The following is a 26,782-nucleotide window of genomic DNA, read 5'->3' as shown; positions in this document are numbered from 1 at the left end:
GATTTATAAGGATCTGGCCAACCAAGTTTGGAATCTCCATTCCTTGAGAGTATTCTAGAGAAATGCCATGGAAGAATTTTGGAAAAAAATTGCTCTCTGAGTCTGGTGACAGAAATAAAGGTAGAACTAGGAAGGGAAATCACCACTCACGACTTCTCCTCGTGGCCGTTATCTGTCCTACCCCAGGGTCTCTCTCTCTCCTTCCTTGGAGAGTGGGCTCCCGGCTCCTTTTTCACTCTCCTGGCGCCATTCCTACCATGATTCTTGGTGATACTGATGTCTACCTAGACGACTTCCCACAGTCACCTGTGGATGACTCTTTTTGTTCCTTGACCTCCTTTCCAACGATCTTCTTTACTTCAGCCACCTCCCCACCATTGCCAGACCCCAGGTATTTTCATGACAGTAACAACAACCCTTCTACAATCTAAATTTGAAGTTTCCAACTCTCCCTCCACTCCCCACCTCCAAGTTTTTCAGATGGTGTGTTAGTTTTGGCTAACCAGGACCTACAAGCCTGTCTTTTTTCTGTCTTTTACTCCCCTTATATACTTTATTTCTTACACAGCTTTAATCTCATAGGAAGTTATTATAATCACACCCTTGCATTCACCCTCAGTTTCCTTTCTATGTAGGATAAACCCAAGCCATGGGCTAAGCCCAATGGTTCACCCACACTGCACCTGCACAACTTCTGCAGTTGACCATGGCTGGAAAAACAGTACATCTCCATGCTGACTAATATTTTAAATCAGAGATCACTAACTTCAGGTGGGCCCTTAATAATGGCTGTCTATACACAGGTTTATAATCTCTCACCTACCCCACTCCCCCTCTTCCAGATTAGTATTTCCTCCTACCTTATTCTCTCCTTAAACTTCATATGCCTGCTGTTCAATCCTCCTTCTTATCCAATAACATTAAATCTTATTTTAGTCAAAAATAGAAGTTACTAGAGAGGACTTCCACCGCCCCCACTCTCACATCTACCCACTTCTCTCCACGGGCAGCACACTATAGAGGTGCAGGGTGCAGACTCCAGCTAAACTGCCTATTTAAACCCTGCCTCTGCTCCAGCAATTCACCCCCTACTGCTAAATTTTTCCCAAAAGTCTATAATATGCTGTTATTTTTCCTATCCTGAAAAAACTCTCTTGACCCCCATATATCCAGCTATTGCACTATTTCATCCTTCTGTTTACAGTCAGACCACCTGAAAGTGTTGCCCACCGCCTGTCTTCAATTTCTCTTCACAGTACCCTGTCCAGGCAGCTTGTAGCCCTTATCACACCACCCAAACTGCCTTGTCAAGGGCACCAGTGTTCCTGAAATATTCTCGTGGCTTTTAGGATACCACAACCCCTTGCATCCTCTTCTACCATTTTGGCTACTCTTTCTTGGATTTCTTTGCTTAATTCATCCTCATTCCCTTAAACTGAAAATATAAGAGCCCCTGGGCTCCATTCCTGGACCCAATTCTCTACACTTGCTACCCTGGTGACCTCTTCCAGTCTCGTGGCTTCAACACCACCTACAATTGAGCCTCCCTCACTGATGTCTCCAGCCTGGACCTCTTTCCAAACTTCTAAAATCCAACTGCTGGCTACCCTACACCTCCACCCAGACTCGCCCGGTCCTGGATAAACCACCTTACTGTCCCCTTCACATCTGCTTCTCCAGAGTCCTCAGTATCTCCACAAGGGGCAATTCTTTTCACTCAGTTTCCCAGACTGAAAATATTGGAGCTGACTCCTTCTTTCTCTCATATTTCATGTCTTATCCATCAAAAGCCCTGTCAGATTTACATTCGAAATACATTTGGAATCTGAACAAGTCTCACCCCTCTTCCTCTTCCTCTGTAGTCCATGCCCAGAGCACCCCTCACTAGGGATTTCACCTGCCCTTCCCTGGGGCCCTGTGCCCCCCCGTGCCCCTTCAGCCATTTCAACAGAGCTCCTAAGGGATCATGATCAGTTGTACTGTGGAGTGTGTCCTCTGATGGCTTCCCCTGTCACTGAGCTCAAATACCAGGTGACACCTGCCTGCCTCTCTCTCTCTGTCACCTCCTTCAGATGTACCTTCTTCTCGTTGAGGCCTGTCTTGGTTGCCAGATCTCACATGTCACCATTCACCACCTCAATACCTTAATACCCTCTGTCTCCTCTCTCTGGTTGATTTTTCCCAAAACTCCTTAATATATTCAGATATGTAGTATATTCTTATCTATTTACTTAGTCATTGTGTGTCTCCACCCTAGAATATAAACCACGGGAGGGCTGGGATGTTGATTGGTTTGCTGCTGCTTCGCCATCTGTGTAGTAAGGGATTTGGCCCAAAGAGAGGTCTGGTCTTAATCCCCAGTTCCTTGGTAGTCATCTCTAAACCCTCCTAGTTTCTCGAGTGATAGTAGGGTCTTTGTTACTTATAGAGCCCCCTTAGATCGCATCTAATGTGTTTGCTAACAGTGACCCAAGGGGGGCTTCCCAGGCACAGGATATCACCCAACCTTCAGGGAAGGGAAGTGCTGGACGTTGAGCTCAACCCCATGGAAAATTAATCAATCAGTCATGCTTACACAGTGAAGTCCCATTAAAAACGCTGAACAACCAAGCTTGGGTGATCTTCCCGGTAGGCAATACTCCATGCATGTTGTCACACATTAATCTGGGTGTATCAAAGGTCTTAAGGACGATGGAAACTCATTCACATTTGGAACCTACTCAGACACTTTGCTATGCATCTCTTCCCTTGGCTGATTTTAATGAATCTGTTCCCTATAATAAATGTAACCATGAGTATAACAGTTCCAGTGAGTTCTGTGAGCATTTCTAATGGTTATCGAAACTGTGGATATTTGCTGGAAACCTCCAGACTTATAGCTGGTGCCAGAATGAGGGCGGCCTTCTGTGGACTCTTCCCTCTAGCTCTGTAGTTAGACTCTAATTCCTTGCAGGGAGGGTCAGAAGTCCTGGATGGAGTTAGCCAGCTAGAGTCTGTGCCCTTAAACTCTCATTTTGGCTGACTCTGGGCAGCAGCACTGACACCTGGACTTGGCTTCCCATAGGCATCCATCAATCAGTGTTGGATGAAGAAATGAAAGAATGAATAAAAAGATAAGCTATAACCCAAGTTTCCACTGGGAGACATTTGAGATGGTTATCAAGCTTGGCCCACAGTCAGCATATTTTTCTCCATGGTTTCATTGCTTCTCACCCCTACTGGACTTTCAGGAATTAAGAGGCAAAGTACTGACATTCACCTTTGTATGACCTATTCCAGAATTTGACATATCAAACTAAAAACTACAACTTTTTAAAAAATTTTCATATTGTTATGAATAACTTTTGGAGTGAACAGTGTCAGGTATAAAGCTATTATTTTTGGCAGGGGGGGACAGGGGATGGCTGGCCCATAGGGTGATCTGAACCTGTGACCTTGGTGTTATGAGGCTGCACTCTAAGCAACTGAGCTAACCGGCCAGACCCTCAGATATAAAATGATTAACATGTGGTAAGTGTGGAATGGAAAATACGTAAACAATTTAATTGTTATATTCTATAAGGGACGTACATAATGAAATAAATGTGCACATAATCTAAGACACTACTGATGCTAATACTAAAATAGCAGTCTGAAGTTATAATTGTTAACTTTCTTTCTAAACACAGATTACTTTACTTGAATTTTTAAAAAATATCTATAATTTTTTAAAAATATTGCCTTTCAGTTTTATCTGCTAGTATACTATATTGTAAAATAGTAAATCCTAACCTTAAATACAGAAGAGCACAAGATGACAACGTGAAAACTACTAATAAAACCCCCCATTCCTGTGTGGAAAGCCCATAAGAATTGCACAAGACCTTCTGTTGAGAAGATACCCTTTGCACTTTTAAAAATGCTACAAAATACTTATCTGCAAATGAAAAACATAAAATGGAGTGATATAATTTTCTTTCAAATTAATGGCAAATAAAAGCTGTCTTCTTTCATACAGATTTGACTTCTCCTTGAAAATTCGCCATCAACTAGTGAGGAGACAAGGGGGTGGGAAGTTACAGACAACCCAGTTTGAGATTTGGTGCAAGTCGGGGTTTGCAAGATTTCCTGGCAGAGTTTGAAACACCATTTATACCCAGTGTGACACACGTATGAGTTTCACAGAAAATGTACTGTCAGTAATCAACAGTGAAATATTAAATTATGGCTTGGGGCTGAACAGAGACTCTTTATCAATTTTATTACTTTGGGAAATGTACACACACACACACACACATACACACACATTAATGTTTTTCAGGCCCTTTTCCAAAAATGTCCAGCAATGAGAAATATATAAGATCAAAAAATGACTTTGACACAAGAATATTTTTGTGCAAGAGAACCAACCTAATCTTTTTTAACCTGCCATTAAGGTCTGGGTCATTCATCTACATTACAAATATGAGCTTGGATAATGAGGTATTCCCACAATGAGATGTGAACTGAGTAAATCTCATTCAAGATGTAATTTGAATTTAATACCTTGTCCGTAAAATAAACAAAGCATCATAAAAGTTTAATGATACACAGTGAATCAAGGAAATGCAAAAAGTGCCAAAAAACTGTTTAATCCCAACAAGAGCTGTTCTCTATTTACTGCGACACGTTGTCAGAAGAGCTGAGCTCATCATGATATTTCCATGCATCATCACAACATGCGCTTTCTCTGAACTTGCTGAGCCAGTTCTGATTGCATTTCTTTGTCAGTTTTTAAATCATTTTACCAAGTATCCATGCTTCAACTTTGACACTTCCATGTTTAAGAGGGATCTGTTCACTCTTGGCACAAAGCCTGTGATTTCAAAAGAAGCGACTTTATTATTCAAGTCAGAGATTCCTGCACAAGAGGTCCAGGACCTCTGTTTGGACAAAAGAAATCCTCAGTCTTCCATGGGTTAGTGAACACAGGGCCCATCATCCCACTTCATCAATGTGTAGGAATTGTGCTTTTGTGCTGAACTACAGGTGCATCATGCTTTTTGTTGCAATATCAGCAGGAAAAAAAAGAATTATAAACATTTAAAATTGTACCTGTCATCACGGACCCCCAACAACTATCCCTGACAGAGGCAGGCTATGCACACACTGATATAAAGAAGTACCGGAATTTTCACTGTCAGTACATATCATGATTAAGTAGACAAGCTGTGGAATATCAGGATTTGAATCTCAGGACCACCACCTACTATATGGACATGGATAAGGTATATCAACTTGTAGGGTTTCATTTTTCTTACCTATAAAATGAGAATTAGAATGCCTACCCCATAAGAATACTATATAGATTAAAGGCGATTATACATTTAAAATATCTACTGCTGTGTCTATAATATAATTCTCCATAAATGGTTAATTATTATTATTAAAATACACACAGGACAAACTTACATATTTTCAATCATAACCTGGAAACCAAATGTATGTGTAAATATATACGAGGGTACTTCAAAAAGTTCATGGAAAGATTAATATTACCTTTTACTTCTACTTTTTCATTAACTTTTTGAAGTAGCCTCGTATATATTTTTTTAACAAGTCACATTTTGATGGTTATTACCTATCTGTAGAAATAGGAGGTGTCTGTCAATTCCATTCTACAGAAGGATAACCAGAAGCACACAAAAAAAGTGACTTTCCCAGTATCACAAAAGACAGGGTTTTTTTTTTTTTTTTTTTAAGGTTGTTAACAAATAAGGTCCAAGGTTGAAGTTAGAGAACCTGTGACTTCTATGACAACCAGCGCAAACACACGGGGCTTGACCTGCTGCCAGATCGGTTCCTCTTCTCTCCAGAGGTCTGTCTCCTCTTTTGACAACATGGCATTACTCTGATCTTTGAAGATTCAGAACCGGTCAAGGATGGCGCCTTCCTGAAAGAAAGCTGCAGCATTTGGTGCCAGATTGTGAAGACAGCGGAGAAAAATTACCTTGAGCAAACCTACCCGTCTGGATGACAGTACACATGCATAACACATAAACTGTGAGCTGAGAAACTGGAGTTACTCCTCACAAATGAATTAATATAGCTGTTTAATTACCATCTCCTTTTTCTGTAAATACAAGGAGCTGTGAAGAATGTGTTCAGTGTTTGCAGTAATGACTTCTGTGTGCACGTGTGTCCTTTCTCATGCGCTTCCTTGGTGGCACAGCGCCCTGGGACATTAGAGGGACATCCTGGCTACTTCCCACGTCTCCTCCCCCTCTCTGCCCCCCAACGCTGCTTCAGTGTTTCTGCTGAAATCCCTCTATTTAAAGGTGAGATAATCAGCTTTTGTTCCATTGGCTTGGATCAAACACAATCTCTAAGCTAAAAACAAAGCCAGCCCTAGGCTGGGGGCAGTCAGCCTCTGTACTCGCTAGCAAAGAAAAGGACTTTTTCTTTCATTCTTTTTCCAGGCCTGGAAATTCTCATGCCCTGGAAACCCCAGAAGTAGAACTTAAAGTGTTTCTCAAAGACAAACATCCCTATTATGAAGGGGACAGGACTTGGCAGCCATCTGCAAACGGTGGCGGGCAGTTTGGCTCCAGCAGCCACCCTCCCTGTTGAGGGAGAGCAAGCAGTCCCTTTGTCCGGGCTCGGGAGAGTTGGGGACCCGTTCAGGAAGTGTCTTTCAGCCCCCTCTCCGCGCCCCCTCCATCAAAGCCCCTTTCTTTCTCAACTTGGTGCTTTCTTAATTCTATTATCTGACTGCTGTGTTGAAATCGCCTTCCCTGTCCACTGCGCCATGCACTGCCAGCCATGGCGAAGGCCACCTCACGTCCTCCGCGCTCAGAGAAGGGCCGGGCGCCGTGGGTCCTTCATAATCCGTGTGTGTGTGTGCGTGTGTGTGCACGTGTGCATGTGTGTCTGCACGTGTGCAGGAGTGCGTGTGTGTGCACGTGTGTGCACGTGTGTGCACGTGTGCCTGCGTGTCTGCATGTGTATGCGTGCATGTGCGTGTGTGCACGTGTGCGTGTGTGTCTGCACGTGTGCAGGAGTGCGTGTGTGTGCACGTGTGTGTGCACGTGTGCCTGCATGTCTGCATGTGTATGCGTGCATGTGCGTGTGTGCACGTGTGCATGTGTGTGCACGGGTGCATGTGTGCCCGCGTGTCTGCATGTGTGTGCGTGCGCGTGTCCGTGTGTGTGAGCACCCGCTCTGAGAAGGTGACCTTGGAGGAAAGCCCTGAATGGTAAACACAAGGAGAGCGGTGAACAGGTGACTAGTTCTTAGAACTAGTACAAAATCCATTGCACTTCACACAAAGACACTGCAAATCTCCTGGTTATAAAATCTCTGTAGTTTTTACATTATTCCCTAAACATTATTAATGAGAAAACTCCTGAAATGATTGGACGTCCTCAAAGGAACGTTCCAGATCGTCTCTGGCTCGTCATCTGTGTCTTTACACGAGAATCGTGTTAAATTCCCTGCCTCTGACTTGGAAGAAGCCCGGACAGCCCGTGCGCCCCGGCGACCCTCCGCAGCCTCCCGCGCCCCACGCGCGCCTCCCCGGCCGGACCGCTTGGAACTGCGCAGCCCGGAGGTCGGACCTCCTCGCCTGAGTCACAGGGAAAGAGAGAGAGAGGTTTGTGCAATTTCTTAAGAAAAGGGGCATGTGGGTATTTCCATTTCATAAACAACGTTGCACAAACGCACTCGCTGCTGATTAGCACTGGAGGCGCCGTTTCTGGAGGCACATTCGCCGCCGGGTCCGCCTTTTCACGGAGCCTGGGCTGCTGATTGCCAGACGCTGCTCAGAGACCCTGATTAGGACCCTCTCCCCATGTGCCCATTCGTCTGAAGCTGCTGATTGCGGGGCTCCTGCTCCCCCTCTGCACTTCCCCCTGCAGCGCGATTTTCTCAAGGAAAACAAGCCCCCCATTCTGTGCTCCGCCTCATTTAAAAACAAGATTTGAAGGCTTCCTCTTCCAGGAGTCCTGCTCCCCCTGCCCAGCTCCCCTGGCATATGCTCCTGAGCGCCAATCGGGAAGGAATATTCTCCTGAGTTTCCATCCTTTTCTATTCCAACAGCTCCACTGGAAAAGGGCAACATGCAGGAACTGCATGTGTATAGAGGCAGAGACAGAGAGACAGAAAGACACAGAGACACAGAGAGACAGAGACACAGACACAGAGAGGCAGAGAGAGCCCGCTGACACGTTTCTACTAAAAACCGTGATCGTTTTCCTAACAGCTTAACCTTCCCGTTTTACAAGTGATCATTGTTTTTGCCCAGTGATCATGACACTATATCTAATTAAATATAAACTATCTAATTAAATCTAAATAACAGGCCCACAGGCTGTAGAGTAAGAATCTTATGGCTTTAAGCATTTAAAAATAAACATGAATTGATTTATTAAAATGCCTTTTTAAAGCCATATAAAGTATATGCAATAGGATTTCAATGCACTCTGTGAGGACAATGCTCTGAACTTCGTGAATACTCTGTGAGTACTGTGTTGTAAACTTTTTCCTCAGTAATGCCTGCTTTGGTTTTATTCACACCAAGCTGATGACATCCAACACCTTTACTAGTGTCAAGTGGAGGTTAACATTTTGAAGAAAATGTTTAGCAGTCTATAAAAAAACTTGCATGGACTCTTGGGATGCCCAGTGCGTAGAAATCGACCCAGGTCTTCTGATTTTACTGCCTTTTATTTATTTATTTTTATTTTTTCTTGAAGCAGACATGGGCTCTGGCTGTTCTGTTTTTTGTTTATGTTTTTGTTTTTACCTTCCTGCTGTAATCAAGATTGGTACATATTTGCTAAAACTTAACTATAGCATATGTTCCTTTGGTCTTTGCTGCCCCTCACTTCATGTATAACAACATCTGATTGCCTGAGACTATAAGAAGAAACCATGTCATCTGTGGACTGGTCACAAAGCCTTCCCAAGCCAATACAACCTATCTTGCCAAAATAGACGTGTGCACATGTGCACATGCTTAAATATGCGGACGGATGCATACAGCCCTCTGCCCCACTTCACAGTGGTCAGTTCTGACCTTGTCACCAGCTTTTTAAGATTTAAAGTTAGCAACATCTAAAATATCTGGATTTTCTTGGATGATACAAAGCACTAGCAGCAAACCTCAAATTCAATTCCATTCCTTTTCAATTCCAGAAGATTCTTTTTTTCTCCACAACTTAGTATATATGGAATGAAGGAACAACAAAGATAATTTAATTTTCAATGTGGAAAGGTCAGGACAAAGTGACCAATGAACAGAACCAAGTCTAGAAACAGACCTTACTTGCAGGTGTCTGATTTGAAAACAAAAGCTCCTCTGTGGAGAGCAAGGAACTGGGTGGCATCTTCAGCAAAGTACTGGGTAGACAGGCTAGCCAAGTGGGAAACAAAATGTACTTGAACACCATTAAGAAAAATCGATTTCTGATAGATTTCAGATCAAACTGGGAAAGGTAAACAACAAAGCTTTTAGAGGAAAATATAGGACCAGGTTTTCTTGACCTTGGAGTAGGAAAAGATTTTTTAAACGGTACACAGGTAGGTACTCGGTAGAAGAAAAATTGATAAATTGTTCTATGTTAAAATTAAGAAGTTCTGTGGGTCAAAAAACAGCATTCAGATAGTCAAAAGGCGAGGACAGAGTGGGAGAAGATATTCACAATACATGTATTGACAAAAGACTCACATTCACAATATGTAAGACTACTACAAATAATAGAGAAAAAATATACAGGCAACCTGATTAAAAAAAAAAACTAAATAAAAGAGTTGAACAAACTTTTCTCAAAAGAGAGCATCCAAATAATCAAAGAGCCAATGAAAATGTGCTCAACTTTGTCAGTCGGTACAGAAATGCAAATTAAAGCCACAGTGCCATACCACCGCATACCTGCCAGAACGGCTAAAATACAAAAAGTGTAGACCCCAGTGTTGACAAGGGTGTGGAGAGCCTGGACATCTCATATGCTGCTTCTGAGAGACTAGATTGTTACACCCTCTTTGGAAAAACATCTAGTGGTTTCATGTAAACTAAACATATCCCTACATCATAACCCAGCAATTCTACTCCTACGTCTCTATCCCCAGCAGAAACATATGCATCTATTCACCAAAGTTGTTAACTAGAATGTTCATATCAGCACTTCTTGTAACAGCCAGAAACTGGCAAATGTGCAAATGTTCATCAGCACAGAATAGGCAAGTAAATCGTGGTGTATACACTTACTGGAGCATTATGCAGGATTGAAAATAAATATTAAACTACAGCACTACATGAATAAAAGATAACACTACAGTAAGAAGCCAGACACAAAAAAGTGCATACTGTATGACTCTATAGAGTAATAAATCAAGATGACTCATCTACGCTGACAGAAGTAAGAAAAGGGGTTAGTGGCCCTTGGTGGGAGGCTGGACAGAGTCTGGAATGGACGATGGAGAAGTCTGTAAATGTAGTTAATGGCCAGTTTCCCTAGCTGAGTGCTAGTTACCCAGGTGTGTTTAATTTATGGAAATTCTCTGGCATGTGCAGTTTGTGTCTATGATGCTTTTCAAAAGGGAGATGTGCCCACTAGAAAACACAGTAAAGTAAAAAGAAAAAAATAACTGAATCACAGCCATCAGTAATGAACCCTGTTTTCTTCTGAGTTTTTAGCATAGCTGTAACCCTAATTAATTGTGCTCAGTTGAACCCAAATTAATATGACGTATTTAAAAACAAATTTATTAACATTCTACGTCTATTCATATGTCAAAACAGTAGGAATCTTTCCCCTTTCTAGCAGTGTTTTCTGATGGATAGAGACAATTTCTACTCTGGACGTTCATGAAAACTTGCTCATTGTGCGTTGATACTTTAATAGGAAAGTTGACAACTCCTTTCATCCAGTAACTTCCTCATATTTGTGTTTCCGATTTTTGTATTTTTAACTTGGTTACCTGGAGTTTATCTTCAACATCTTACTTAGGAAAAGCCTATGTATTGAATATTTTTGACGCCATGCTCATCTGAAGAGAAGTTTTCTGTCGCCTTGTCTCGAGGAGGCAGAAAGTGTCCCTGCATCCTAAACTGTCACCCCCACACCTCAGCATGGCACGCCTCACGCCTCTCCATGAACTTCACGTTGTGAAGAAGTTCGATACCAGTCTTTCTCTTGTCCATTTGCAGAGAAGCTCATTGTTTTTTCATGGCTGTTCATAACACTTTTTTCTCCATGCTTGTAAATCATAAAATAGCCAAGGGGGAGAAAGCCCAGCTCTTTTTGATTCAGATAAAAATTGAACCCTGTCTCCATGCCACGTGCATGTCTTTCATCTCAGAAGCATTTTCTTCAGTAGTTCACAGGATCGTTGCTTTTGTTCAAGTTACTCTGAATCCTTGGCAACACCTCTTAGTCTTCCTTTTCTTTTTCCCTGAATTGCAAGAGCTCCCTTTTGACATCAGCTTGGTTTTCCAAAGTCTGTTTTGTTCTGAACTGCCCTTTATTTGGATTGTAATTTGCATTTTTCGTTTTATTTTATATCACCTATTTTCATTTTCGTCTCAGGTATCATTCTCAGCACACACTTCTGGGAACCTCACAGGCTCCATTTCTACCCACAGACTGGTCTTTGGGGTCTCTAACTCCAAGGGTAAGATTCACTCTTATGGATCCATCCCTACTGTCTGTCCAGTTGTTTGCTGGAGGTGAAGCTTCTTAATAGAAATGGGAGTAGATATTTGGATGGAGAACGGGAAGAGGACTCTGGATCCTCACAAAACTGCCCTCCAGAGTGCGGTGGGAGAAGAGGGTAGTAGGTAGAATATGGAAATTAGCTTGACATGCATGATTTAAAAGCTAGTCCTACCCGCCTCCAACTTCCAGGACCTCAGAAACAAATCACTTAAGCTTTCAAAGCCTCAGTTTTATCTACAAAATGTGAATCATATTTGTACCTATGTGAGAGTGTTGTTGTAAGCATTATCTGAGATAATTTGTTTAAAACACCTTAGTTAGTTGTTTTCAGACCAGCAGTCATTTAGTTTGCTGCTTGGTGCTCATGACCCTTTTCTGCTGAATGCATGCTTGGAAAGAAGAATAAGACCTCCCAGTCTGCTCTAAGTCGGTGTGCACAAGAAGCCAGGGGTGGCACACTTCAGTGACATGTACTCAACCCTGCAGTTAGTGGAAATCCTCTCAGACTCTGACAGCAGGCTGGCTGTGAGTCTTAGTTTCAGTATTACTGTGATGTTTTCCTCTGTGTTTTCAGGGATATTTTCATACGTATGTCAAGTGCTGTGTCAGTTGCCGGTCACCAGAAACCATTTTAAACCATTTAAAGCAGAAGTCTCAAACAGAAATAGATAACCAGAAACAAGGTAGAACCGTGAGAAAAGGGATATATATGCAATTGTAGATAACTAAGACAGGCACCCACCAATTATGAAAATTGCTTTCAAGTGATAATGCAAGGAAAATCAAAATATTACTATTCAAGATGGAATCCATGAGGATATTATCTTGGTGACATTTTGTAAAATTTCAGCAGAGCAGGATGGAATCCTATTTTTCATAAGCAAATGCCAAGTAGCAGACCATATGAAATTAAAATACATGGCAAATAAAAAAGTCTAAGAAAAACAAAATGCATATCAGGAAAGGATAGACTAATTTAAATATAATGCCCTGGATCCATTTTAAACAAGAAAATTTTAGATATTCCAAACCTCCCATAAGTCTATTATCAATGTTAGAATTCTCACCAATTAAATGTTTTATAAATTTGGCTTGCTTTTTTTTTTGAAGTAAATAATAAATCATACAAATAAACACAAAAAAAATGCTGTCAATGATATTGTAATATTAATGACCTTTATGAAATCAAGTATTTGAACATTAAATTTTATATGACATAAATTATTTTTTCTTTGTAAAAACTAATATTAATAAAATTTCATTTTCCTAAAAAAATAATTTTTTAATACATTAATTTTATAATAATATTGTATACCCTTGAAACAAAAATGTGCCTTTTTTTAATGTTTATGAGTCCTTGGATGTGTTATTCAACTCATAATTGAATAGAATTATTCATTCATGGTTTTTAAGAAATGTTACATTTAAAAATTTTAATTAAACTAGATTTGAGTGTTTAAGTATATTGTTCTAAAATTATTCTTAGAATATGGATGCAGAATATAAACGTTTTATTTTCATTTACTAAGTACCCTCTAAAGGACTTACCAATTAAGAATGACCCAGGCAAGGTTGCTGAATCTAAGGGCACCGTGGATAATTCTGCACTATCCAAGGTCATGGAGTTAAGAGGCTTCCAAATAAAAGCTGCTTTGTGAAATTCTTTTCAATTAGGGCTATCAATGTAAGGATAAACAGCTCTTCTGAGCACCTATATTGACATTAAACATTTGGAAATGAAGTAATATTCTTTTATCTTGTTTTCTTTTTCCAGTTTTACTTATGTTCAATGTTATAAATCTTTACAAAATATTGTGTTAAAGAGAGGTGGTATAAATATGGGGGGGTCAAGAAATAGAAATGATAGCAATTTGTTGAGTTTTGGGATAGGGTTGAAAATTAATTTCGAGATGTTTCCAAAAGAAAGCAAATGCTAAGCTTTTCCTTTTCTGCAAAAAGGAAAGAAGCAAGACTGGGTTGAAAAGCCTTTCACGTGGAGTGAGAGTCTAGCTAGAGGAGAGGACTGTATTCGTCCAGCCCTCAGTGTACTGATCTCAGGGTCAGCCTGCTCTTTCCCTCTATCCCACCATCAAATCATGGTAGATTTCCTTGGAAAAAACTACAGGAACTGCTTTGATTCTAGGCAATGCTAAGTTTCTTTCCAGGGCTTTTATTTATTTATTTTTTTCTTTCAAACCAGAGTAGACTAACACAATCACCCTCTTGTAGCATTAAAGCACATGATAGGCCTGGAACTTGAAAAATACTTACAGGCGTTATGCCATGTATTCTTACAGTATCACTATCAGGCAGTATCACTATTATTGACGATCTTTCCAACTTTCTCCCATGAAAACAACTTTTGCTCACTATGATTATATGTGCAGTTTTACACCCATTGCCTTGGAAAGACACAAGGGTAATTATTCTTTGCCCTGGTTGTCGTGTGTCTACACTTCCTCTAAGTCACCACCAGGTGACGAACTTTTATCCTTGGTGACACAAACCCAGTGCCAGCCTTTACATTTGGATCTGTGTATCTAAAGAAAATTAATTCTTTATCATTTAAATTCAACTCTTATGACTAATTTCCAGTCATTACCAAGACTTGAAATATAATTCAGAGGCAATTTTTGAAATATCCTTAAGCACTAATCTCAAATAGAAGCAGGTGGTTTTATAACACTTTAATATGCTTTCTGAGCGTCTGTCAGAAACTAGCTTTGACTTACCTAAAATTGCTTTTCTTATCTGAAACCTCCTGTGAAGCTTGGCATGGCAGCGTCTGCTTCCACCTGTAATGAAGACTTTTGCCGTTTGCCTCCAAATCATCCGCATATCAAAAATCACAGCCCTTTTTGTCACTCCAGATATATAAGGTATCTAAAAGAAGCACGTCCTGTCTGCTACAATTATTGATCCAAGCTAAACTCCCTGCTTCTGATCTTTAACTGAACAATTTACTAGCCATGTTACTTACATCTTAGCATCTCAGCTCAGGATTCTTACTCGTAAAATGAGCAACATAATGCTATCTACCTTATCAAATTTTTGAAAGAATTATATAAGTAATACAGATAAAACTCTTAAGCTGTATATAGCAAGCCCTCAAAAACCTCATTGTTATCAATAGTATTATTACTGACATTATTACTAATACTTATACTATATAATCTCATATGAAGAGATGGAAGGATTCTCTTTTGATTAACCTCATAATGACATTTAAGGACATGAAATTTAAGCAAAGATAAGACTTGCAGGCTGACGCTAACACTAAAACTGTAAAGTATCAATTTTTATGTTGGTTTTAAATTTCTACAAAATCTTTTTTTCATTTTTTTTAGAGCCAAGAAAATGAAAATGTCAAAGCTGAAATCACCTAATGAACCCTCATCTTAACATCTGATAGATACTCCATGATTGCAAAATAATTGTTTTCATGTTAAGAAGCTGGAAATGTTCCCTTTGGCTTTTAAAGCTCATGTGAGCTCTGCCTGTGTTGCGTGGCAGCGACTCCCAGTCTTTCTTCCTTCCGTGGATCCCTCTATCAGACCCAGGACTGCCAGACTTCCTCTTCCCCAGCACACAGAAGAAACCAAAACACAGCATCGAAATTACAAATCCTATCTAGATCCAATGTGAAATTTCCCAAAAGTCATTTTTTAATCTCTTTAAATAACAGCCAAAATATCTTTGTAGCATTTGTGTCTGTCTTCCAAGATGTAAAGAGACAGATTCTATGGGTTAAGTTTTCAGGCTGCATTGGGGTTTCATCAAAATCCAGTTTTCCGGCAGAATCAAACTGAACACTCTTGGCAGAACAAGTCCAGTTTCAAAGGTCATAATGAAAGGCTGCCCTTGTTTTGCTTGCATTTAACTTAAGTCTGAAGAAATTCATTCAGTTCGGTTTGATTTAATGTTGCCCATCCTTCTTACCAAATAAAAAGTTTAGATTCTGCTTACGTTAAAGACACAGCTCTTGTAATAACAAAATGTTGGGGGGTTTGGGTAGGCGTCCAGCTTACTAGATACTTACTATCAAGCAGACTCCTTAAGCCTGCATGCGAGAACAAAAAAACTTGAAAACAGAAGAATTTTGTTTTTGTTTTTGTTGAAGGTAAAGGGTGTTAAAAACTCCTATCAAGAAGAGGCAGGAGGGCGTGGTGGTAAAGAATACAGAATTTAGAACCTACCTGCCCAGATTACTAGTGGGTGATCTGGTACAAGTGACAACCTCTCTGTGTCCCAGTTTCCTCTTCTCAACCATAAGCAATATATTCAAACTCGGAAAGTTGGTAACCCTGTATTTTGGTTCTTTTTCATGTATTTCATGACACAGAACCACAATACTTGTACAGACATTTCATTAGAGTCAAATTTATTTTCTGAATAAAATGTTGGTCGTGCCTACAGGGAACTTGGCGGCCCGTCTCCAGGTAAATGTGGTATATAGACTTCTGTTTGAGCTGCATACTTTTTATTAGGGAAAGCCAGGATCCAGAATCCACAGCTAAATACAGAATAACAACATAATAATATTAGATCGTCAATCCATGAATGTGACACACTCCTTCATTTACTCAGGTTCTTAATTTCTCTAAATCATATATTATAATTTTCTGTGTAGAGCCCCTACATGCCTTTCACTAGATTTCCTTTTTTTTTTTTTTTGGCTGGCTGTTTCAGGGATCCAAACCCTTGACCTTGGTGTTTCAAGGCTGTGCTCTAACCACGTGAGCTAACCGGCCAGCCTATACCTTTCACTAGATTTAAATCCAGTCATTTGATTTTTTAAATGGCATTTTAAGCAGTATCGTTTAAAATTTTTAGTGTTACTATATAGGCATAAAATCGATTATTGTATATTGACATGTGAAAGTTGTCAGAATCAAAATGGAGTCACTTGTGATTAAAAAAAAAAAAGCCCTGACAGAGCCGAGAAAGGCTGTGAAGGGAGCGTTCTCATGCATGAATGCCTCATAAAAATTATCACAAAGGACTCAGCAAAACGACAACCTTGCACAGAGGCCATTGCAACCTTACACAACAATACTTCTGTGAGGACATCTGTCCAGCCACTGCCTGTCCAACCTTGGCTGGAATCACCCTTATTTTTGATCCTTGTAACCAAGGATAATTATCCCAAAACAAACATGTAATCCTCCATCATTTTTCCTTTAAAATCCTTGCTCTTCCTTCACCTCCCTGAATATGCACGCAGTACGCACTATACCATGTGTATTCCTGTAGCAATATCCTATTTCCAAATAAAACTTTTTCTTAGAGATTTCTCTATACATTTTTTTTTAACATTAAGAGACATCTTATCCAGAAATCTTAAGTTTACTTACTGACTCTAATAATTGACCTTTCCTATTTTGATGAGTTTTATTTCTGTTTCCTTGTCTTGTTTCACTGTCTAGAACCTACAGTGCAATTTTGAATACAATGGGGCCTGGAGATTTCTTTGTGGGAGATTTTTAATTAAATATTCAACTTCATTTTACATACAGAATTACTTCTAAAAATTAGTTCTCCTTGTTTCAGCCTTGATAAGTTATGTTTTTCTAGAAAATCTTATTTTATCTAAATTTTCAAGTTTATTCACATAAACCTTATTACATCCTTTTAGCACCTTTTAAAACCTGAATTATCTTTACTGCTGTGCCAATTTTTATTCCTGACACTGATAATTTGCATATTTACTCCTTTCATTAATTTTTTTTACTAGAGGTCTTCCAATTGTTTTGGTCTTTTAAAAGAACCGAATTTTGGTTTGCTGATTTTCTCTATTATTCATTTCATTAATTCTTGCTCTTATTATTTTCTTCCTTCTACTTCTGTTATTGTCCTTTCTCTAATTTTTGAAGATGAATATCTAAAGTATCAATCAATTTTTCGCTTTTCTAACACATGGTTTTGAGAATATAAACATTCCTCTAATACCACTTATCATCCTGTGAGTTTTTATACATAGTTTTGTTTTGTGTTTTTTTAGCATTCTTTTTAAAATACTTTCAAATTTCCCTTGTGTATATCTTTGGCCCATCACTTATTTATGAATTTACTTTTTCAGATAATTAAGGGCTTTGTTATTTTTATAAGTTGACCCATAAAAAATACAGGTTTAAACTTCATGGGTCCACTTATACATGGATTTTCTTCAATAAAAACCATATAGTACTTTCAATGTATTTTTTCTTCCTTAAGTTTTTCTTAATAGCATTTTCTTCTCTCTAGCTAACTTTATTGTTAGAATACAATATATAATACATATAAGATGCAAAATATGTGTTAATCGACTCTTAATGTTATCGGTAAGGCTCCTGGTCAACAGTAGGCTATTAGTAGTTCAGTTTTTGAAGAGTCAGAAGTTATAATCAGATTTTTGACTGTGTGTGGGGTCAGTGCCCCTAACCACCACGTTGTTCAAAAGTCAACTGTATTATTGAGTTCTAGTTTAATTCTACTGTGGTCAGAGAACATATTCTGAAGAACTTCAATGTTTTGAAGTGTTGAACCAGGTTTTATGACCCAATAATGAGTCAGTTTTGATAAGTGTTCTATGTGGAAAAAATGTGCATTTTTATCATTAGGGAGCTTAGTGTTACATATATGTCAATTTGTAGTTTGTTAATTATATTATGCAAATATTCTATATCCTTCTGAATATTTGTCAGCTTATATTACTAACCATGATTGTGACTTTGTCTTTCCTCTTGGTTCTGCCAATTTTTGCTCTAAGTATTTTGAAGTTATGTTTTTGGTAGCATAGGTATTAAAATGTTTTATTCTTCCAATATTTGTTTGTTAAAAATTATTTCACTTTAATTTTGATGGAAATAGAATTATAAGTTGACAGTTATTGTCTTTCAGCACTTTAAAAATATTTTTCCATTTTCTTATTGCTTTTGTTACTTGTACTGAAAAGACAGTCGTTAAGATTCGCTTTTTTAAAGGTAATATATTTTGTCTTCTCCTGTAGCTGCATTTAAGATTTCTTTCTATTTCTCTCTTTCTCTATCTATCGCTATCGCTATCTCTGTCTCTGTCTCTCTTTCCCTCTCTCTTGTTTTTTTATTACTTTATAGTTATCTAGTTTAGGGTACACAGAGCTTCTTGAACCTCTGATAATGGTTTTAGAAAATTCTTGGCTGTTATAACTTTAAATATTGCTTCTGCTTTATTCTCTCTTTCCTCTATTTCTGGTATTTCAATTGCATATATGTTAGACTTTTTCCAGTATGTCTCATATGCCTTTTATGCTTTTTACTATATTGTCAATTTTTCTAATTTTATTCCTTTCTTTAATATCTATATTTTCTATGAATCTGTCTTTAAATTTGCCAATTATCTTCTGCTAATCTAATTTGCATTTAAGCCATTTATTGACAACTTAATTTCAATTTATTTCTCACTTATTGAAATTTCATATTTTGGTTATTGTCATTGTTGCTAGACAGAATTTTTGGTAAAATGTAGTATGCATTTTTATATGTTTTCTTTGTTTTCCCCCTCTGGTTTATTAAATAAATTAAACATAGTTATTCCAAGATTCTTGTCTGCTAATTCTAAAATCTGGATCACCCATTTATGTGTTTCTATTGCCTTTATTTTTTCTCTCAGTTTTTAGTCATTTAGTCCTGTCTCTTGGCATGACTAGAAAAATGGGGTAATATGTGTGATACTGTATATGAAAAACTACACGACACATAATCATGTTTTGCTCTACACAGCTTTCGTGCTTCCCTCTAGCCAAGAAGAGAAGGGGCTAATCACCTTAATCCAATCAAAAACTATGTTATGGGAATTAGTGTTACTTTTACAAAGCTTTTCCCATTCTAGTTCATCCCCAGTTATAGGGCTCAGCCCTTCAGCATTCATAGTAAGATCGTGGATGTTGGCCATGGCTCCTTTCCAAAAGTGGGCTCCAATTTTCAGTCTTTGTATTTTGAGAACTCCAAGTCTCTGGAAAACCCTGCTCATGTTTGAGATGTTCCATTAATATTATTAGTCTGTGTTCAATGTGGCTTTGGTTGAGAGGAAAACAGGTCAAGTGTCAAGCTCAATCTCAGATCCTTTAGTCATTGTAGAATCCTGACCTCTCATATCTCTATTATTTTTTTCTCTCAAGCACCACAAAGTTGTCAAAAGCTCTGCTAGTTCCTCTGTTTCTTATTTGCCACCTTCTGGCAAAGCAGTCTGGATTCTCAGGAAAATCCCCAGCGCTACAATTGGCAAATACCCTGGGAAACATTGGTTGTGTAATGCCAGCTTGCTTCTCAGTGGTAACCTCTCAACTTCTGGCTGAGCCAACCCTGCAGTACCTTCAAACAGATGGTTTCCTATTTTATCTCATTTTTCTGCTTGTCATTGGAAATTATGGCCTAGTACATGCTTCTCCTCTGGGTCAGAAGTAGAAGTCCCCATCACCCCCCTTCCATTTTTTTGTTTAATTTTGGCACTTACTTGATGAAAATGGGCCACAAGGAGAGAATAATATCATCTCTACATGAGAATATCAGTAATTGAAAATTCACTTTAGTAAAAAATATCCTTTTCTATTTAGCCACTGTTTTATCTTTTTAAAAGTTTCTTGTAATTCTAGAATAAACCAAAAAAAGACATATAAAGTATGAGTGGCTATTAGTACTGGCCTCTTTTAATCTTCTTTTCTCCGTATAAATAGTATATATAATTTTGTATTTATTATGCTTGTTTTATTTTAAATTTTATAATTTATTTTACAAAATCCAATACTTTCAGAAAATGAACACATGTACAGGGCCCCACCAGGGGACTGAGGTATGGAGCCAGGGGAAGCTGAACCCAGCTGCAACTAGGCAAGTTGCCATGACTGCCCCAGGCCAGCTGGGGTCCTGAGGCATGGAGCTGAGAGAAGTTGAACCCAGTCACAACCAGGTAAAGAGCACACCAGAAGCACTATTTTCACACAGGTAGCCCACCATAGCCATTGCAATTGCCATGGCTGCCACAAAAGCAGCCAGTCTCTTTAGCAGCAGTCGCAACCACCATGCAGATGGCACGCCAGACTCTCGACTACATTGACACAAGGAGAGGCACCAGCAGTATCCAAAAAAAAAGAAGAAGAAGAGGTCTTCTGTCTCTCCATGAAGTACACTCCAGAGTAATAGAAGCATTTGATTTACAATAATAGGGGAGTAATTGATCACACCTGTCTCAGCACTGGACACATCATCTAGACAAGAAACCAACAGGGGAATAGTTAATCTGTCAGATGGAGAGAACAAATCTATGATTATTGGGGGGAGGGGGAGGAAGAAAGGGGAGGGGAAGGTGAGAGATTGGATAAGGTGCATAAAGAATAAGTAGGATTTGTAACAATGAATATACTAATAAAAAAATAAAAAAATAAAAAGCAATAGCTTTGGACTCATTTAAAAATAAAGAAAAGAAAAAGAAAATGAATGCACATGATATTGAACAAAGTTCTCAGAAGACAGTGAAATGAGCATAAAATGTCAAAGATAAAATCCCAAGAATCAACAAGTGTTAAATAAATTGAGAGAACTGAACTTAAAATATTCATTAGCTACAATGTAGTCAACTCGAAAAATGTGATTTAAACAGCATATCAATTAGTCAAAACTAAACACTTTTAGAATAAAGACAGAATAAGTTCAATAATGAAGAACATTGTTATACATAAAGTTCAGCCTTTTCCCCCAAGATGCTGCCCTAAGAAACGGAATGCAAGAGACTGTCTCTTTACGAGAACACCCATACAGATCATATTAATAAACACAATATGCAGCAATATGTGACTAACTTTTAATCAGGCACATTCCATTAGTACACAATAGCAGGACTTTCTTTTGTCCCTGCTCAGACAATCTCTCATGACTGGGAGGCCTATACACAAGTGCAGGAGACTTTTAATTAAAACCACAGATCGTAACGATCATGAGTTGAAATATTATTGGAATTAAACCTCAAGAATTCCCTGAGTATGCCCACTTTTAATAAACATAAACAATCACTAATCACAAGCCCAACATAGGGTTATGCAGGGTGACTTCACAATCAGGATTATTCACCCTGGCCATGGCTGCCAATCAGAGGTGGGTCCATTCCCTGAGATGATTGACAGCTGGAGACATCTTCAGCATCCTGAATTAGCTGAATTTGCAGCACAGTAGCAACCCATCTCATGGGTGGCAGAAACTCACCTGGAAATGGGGCAGTCCATCAGTGAGGAACCTAGAGGGGGAGATAAGGCTTGAGGTTCTAGTAGGAGTACTATCTAAGGAAGCTCTGTCCAACAGAAATGTAAGAGGAGCCACAAATGTCATTTTAAATATTCAGTAGCCACATTGAAAAGTTTTTAAGATGTAAAATTAATTATAATAATGTATGTTATTTAACCTGATTATCAAAAAGGTTATCATTTCAACATATGATCTATGTAAAAAATTATTGCCTCATTTTACATTTCTTTTATATTAAGTTCTTTAGATGGGTGTGTATTTTATACTTACAATACACCTCAATTTGGATTAGCCACAATTCAAGTGCTCAGTAACCACAAGTGGCTAATATATACCACATTGGGTGTTAGCACAAATCAAAAGCCACAGACAGTTTCTCTTAAGAATTACAGATGTCTATAGATTGCAGCTTTTGGAAAATAGCTAACGTCTATAACCAGAAAACACAATTAACAAATTGATAAATTATCCAATTTTTTATAGTTTCAACAGTATGTTTATTTTCTGAGTGTTACACTTGATACGTGAAGCTATGTAAATATTTAAATATACAAGATAATACTATATATCGATGGTAAATATATATATTTAATAAAAGCATAGAAATATGGGTGTGACAAATACACACATTTTTAAATAGCGGTTAGTTCTGGGAAGGGAGGAAGGCAAATATTATGGAAGGGACGTAAGACAGTATTCATTTGTAATTGTAAAATTTTTAAAAGATCTTTCTTCCAAAACTGACTATGCTGTATTTCACATGTTTTAATGTTACAAGTCTTTAATTAGATTCCAAGTAACAAGTATTTAATGTTACAAGTCTTTAATTAGATTCCAAGTATTTTCCTCCTGGAAAAAAATATGTCTTAGTAAGGCCTAAAGAAAATACCAGAAAATTTACGTTTAGTTTAATGCCTTAAAATATGTTGGTGGGACTGCAGATTAGTACAGCCATTGTGGGAAACAGTATAGAGGTTTCTCAAACAACCGCAGATAGAACTGCCATACAATCTAGCAATCCCACTACTGGGTATGTACCCAAAGGAATAGAGATCATCATATCAAAGGGATATCTGCACTCCCATGTTTATCACAGCTCTATTTACAATAGCCAAGAGTTGGAACCAACCTAAATGTCCATCGTCAAATGACTAGATAAGGAAAATGTGGTGTGTGTATATGGAATACTACTCAGCCACAAAAAATGAATGAAATTCTGTCATTTGCAGCAACTCAGATGCTTGGAGAAAACTATACTAAGTGAAATAAGCTTGGCACAGAAAGAGAAATACTGCATGTTCTCACTTACAAATGGGAGCCAAAATATAAATAAGAAGGCAGGCAGGCAGGCAGGCAGGCAGGCAGGAAGGAAGGAAGGAAGGAAGGAAGGAAGGAAGGAAGGAAGGAAGGAAGGAAGGAAGGAAGGAAGGAAGGAAGAATAAAGAAAGAAAGAAACAATAATCACACTAATAGGTTGAGCTTTCAGAAGGAGCGAACAGAAGTGCGGTTACTAGAGGTTGCAAAGGGAAAGGGGAGGAGGGCTGATGAGAAATCAGTTAATGGACAGAAAGAATGATTATGTTTTTTAATCATGAATATGCTAACTATCCTTATTTGAGCATCACATATTGTACACAAGTATTGATAGTCAACTCTGCACCCCACAAACATGTATAATCAATTACATTTCATATAAAAAAAGAGAAAAGTTTCAAAAGAAAGAATCTGCACATTCCATTCATTGTGATAGCTGAACATGTGGATTTTCTCGACAGAAACTGTGGAGAGTGCAAATACGCTGAATGAAGAAGACAAGCAAATTTACCAAAGCAATGCTGTACAGTGACAATTACAGCATGACAGTGCCATACAAATTGCAGAGATCTGGTGGGCGTCTGGACTTCACCTCGTCACATATCGGTAAGAACCCGTCACATATCGGAATCATTTTCTTCATTGTGGCCCCAGCACAACCATGGTGACCCCAGAAGCTCTTGTAGTCTCAATTAATATTAATTGGTCTTACTTTCTAAATTTGTTGGTGTTTGCCTTTTACTCAAGATTTATTCTTTGGTCAAAATACATTCTGACAAGGCAGAGGTTCTTCTCAGTGAGAGCACCTGTTATCAGTTTGTTGTTAGTTGGTTAGAAAATTACAGAGAGTGAAAGAAAAGACTTGAGGAAAATGATAGTGTTCCTGGAAGTATGAAAACACAAGTCCTAATACCCAGTGTCTTCATGCTTACTCACACACATTGAGCTGTGTCTATGTAAATTACCTTTGCAGACAGTCACGTTGGCAAGCGTCGTTTCAATGTCTTCATGGAGAACCCGAGTAGAAATTAGTCATGTTTCTGTTTTAAAAGTTGGTGCTGAATGTTCAGACCCTGTTTTCTCTCACCTGGCCTTAGACACAGAGTATCTTCGACCATCGATACTGAAAAACTCTATAAAAATATATCTGAAAGTCAAGGAGGCGATGAGAAGAGCGTATTGGCATTAGCTTTATTGTGTATTAAGGACTAAATAAACCCTGAGTAATTTGGGCATTTATTTACTTATATTCAAATACAGTACATAGTTATTCTGCCAACATAATTAAACCACAGTGATCATAGTTTTCATAAGTCAAGTAGATAATTTCTTGCATTTTAGGTCTTTCAGCATCATAGACAATCTTTCCCAGTAACGATTTATTAAACAAATTATCCCTGTGTTAACTCTCCTCATTATTACCATTCATCAGAGGGAGACAGGCCGAGTATCACAAGAGAAAAAATCATGGCAGAGCATACAAAAGGCACACGCGTTACGTGGAGGATAAAAGGCCATGTGCACATGAGCTGGGGGACATTGGTGTGCTCCCCTCTTCTACCTGAAACAATTATAATTTGTTCTATGGCACAAAGTCAGTTTACTGTGTGCAACCTCTTCTCAGAAAAAAAGAAAAAAGAAAAAGCACCAGAAGCTTACATTTTCTCGATTCTGAATTGACTGAGCCTCCCTTCCTGTGGCCTGAATGACTATGTCTACCTATCTTACCTACGCGAGGCAAGGGGGGTGCTGGTCTCCCAACACAAGTTCTGAATGGCCTCAATAAAACAAATAAATACCAATTCTAAACTCATTCCAAAGAGGAAAAGAGAGCAGAAAAGCAACGAAACTATATGCACATCAAACAACCCATTTCTTGCAACCTCTGGCAAATGTGACCAACAAAAGCAAATGTACAGAAGCTACAGCGAGCCAGGCCCAACAGGAGCCCTGCCCAGCACCTCCACAGAAGACCAAAGGAGGGGGACCGGGGAACATGGAAGAAAGAGCCTTTGAGATTAATGACAAGAAAATATAAATGATGACGTGATAGAGTTCACTGGAAAGTACTTTTCCAAGGGGATAAACTCTTTCCTGAGGCATTAATAATTTCAAAACCACAGATCCCAGGGATGGACGGGGGTGGGGACTCAACAGTTTCCCTCTCCTCTTGCTTCAGTGAATCTGCAGGTGACAAAACCACACTGAGATACGTCCAATAACCAATAGCTCCAACGTCCTTACTTCCCTCGTCAATTCTAACGTTTGTGAGTTCCTTCCTCTGTTTTCTCAGCACTTACTGTGAGAATGGAAGACTTAAGGACGGCTTTCTGTTTGTGTTAGGTCCTTTTGATCCACTTTATGTTAGGCTAAATGAACAGAAATCAATGTTTCTTTTATTTCTTTTATTGCATTAAAAAAGCACTTTTCAATTAAGAAGATGGTACCGTGGAGGAGGATTTCTTTTCAATTGGAGGTCAGTTAATGTTCCTAGTTTAGAAGATTGTACAGTATTTTAAAAGAAAGAGAACCCAGTATCATTAGTAATAAGACAGGAAACAATTAGCTGGTGCTCTAACAAACCAACAGTCACAATAAACTGCTTTTGTAGAAAAATCATGGGAATAATTGACTTAAAGGAAATGCAACTGTCAGCACGTAAAATTGTGTGATTATTTTGTCTGGACTTCCAGCTGAGGAACAATTTACATCAACAAACTATTTTTTTTCTTGAGTTCTGAACAAGTTTATCTATTAATTTGTAGGCATGCTAAAAACTGCTAAATGGAAACTCTGTAAAGCATAAATATTGATCTCTGATCGGAAGTCTGCAAGCGCACCCTGGGGATCGAGGAAGCAAACAGTATAGAGGCCCACGTGTGCAGGATCCTCCAGCACTCAGGGTGGGGGCTGCAGGCCAGGGCACCCCGGCCGTGAGAGATTTTCCCCATAGGTGCTGTTAGGATAACTGCCCTCTCTCAGAACTGTAGGGGGTAAAGAAGCCCATCTCTCTTCCTCAAGCACAGATCTCCAGATCGAGAAAAAGGAAGAGATGGGAGAGCTTTGTTTGGGTTGCAGCTCTCTAGAGACAAAAAGAATCAAGACATCTAAGGCATGACATGCCTGTGAGTGAATTTTAAGTGAAGGATTCTGGGCTTCATGATTAGATAATCGATGAGCAAAACAAAGTAATTGGATATAATCTCCACCCTCTCATCCCACCGGAAAGGCAATGACAGACAACAGGGACAAGAAATTCTACATAGGAGAGGCCTAGGGGTGGCAATCTCGTCCCAGGGAGACAAAAGGGAACTTTTCTTCAAAGCACATTGCATGATTAGTGTATTCTGTTTACCGAGATCCTCTGTTAAGGGTGGCTTGGGAGTCGGGAGATATTTTACCAACATTTCATGTGTCAGCTACCCACAGAATGGGGTACCACAGAATGTGGCACCAGCTTTTAGGATGGTGTGATTCCTTCCAGCTGTGCTCAGCACCATATCAGACTGGATAAGGTCACAGCTGGATCGATATGAGGCT

The sequence above is a fragment of the Cynocephalus volans genome, chromosome 5 (genome assembly GCF_027409185.1).
Source record: "Cynocephalus volans isolate mCynVol1 chromosome 5, mCynVol1.pri, whole genome shotgun sequence".
NCBI lineage: Eukaryota > Metazoa > Chordata > Mammalia > Dermoptera > Cynocephalidae > Cynocephalus > Cynocephalus volans.
The sequence above is the reverse complement of the archived record's forward strand: the minus strand, read 5'-3'. Positions refer to the sequence as shown.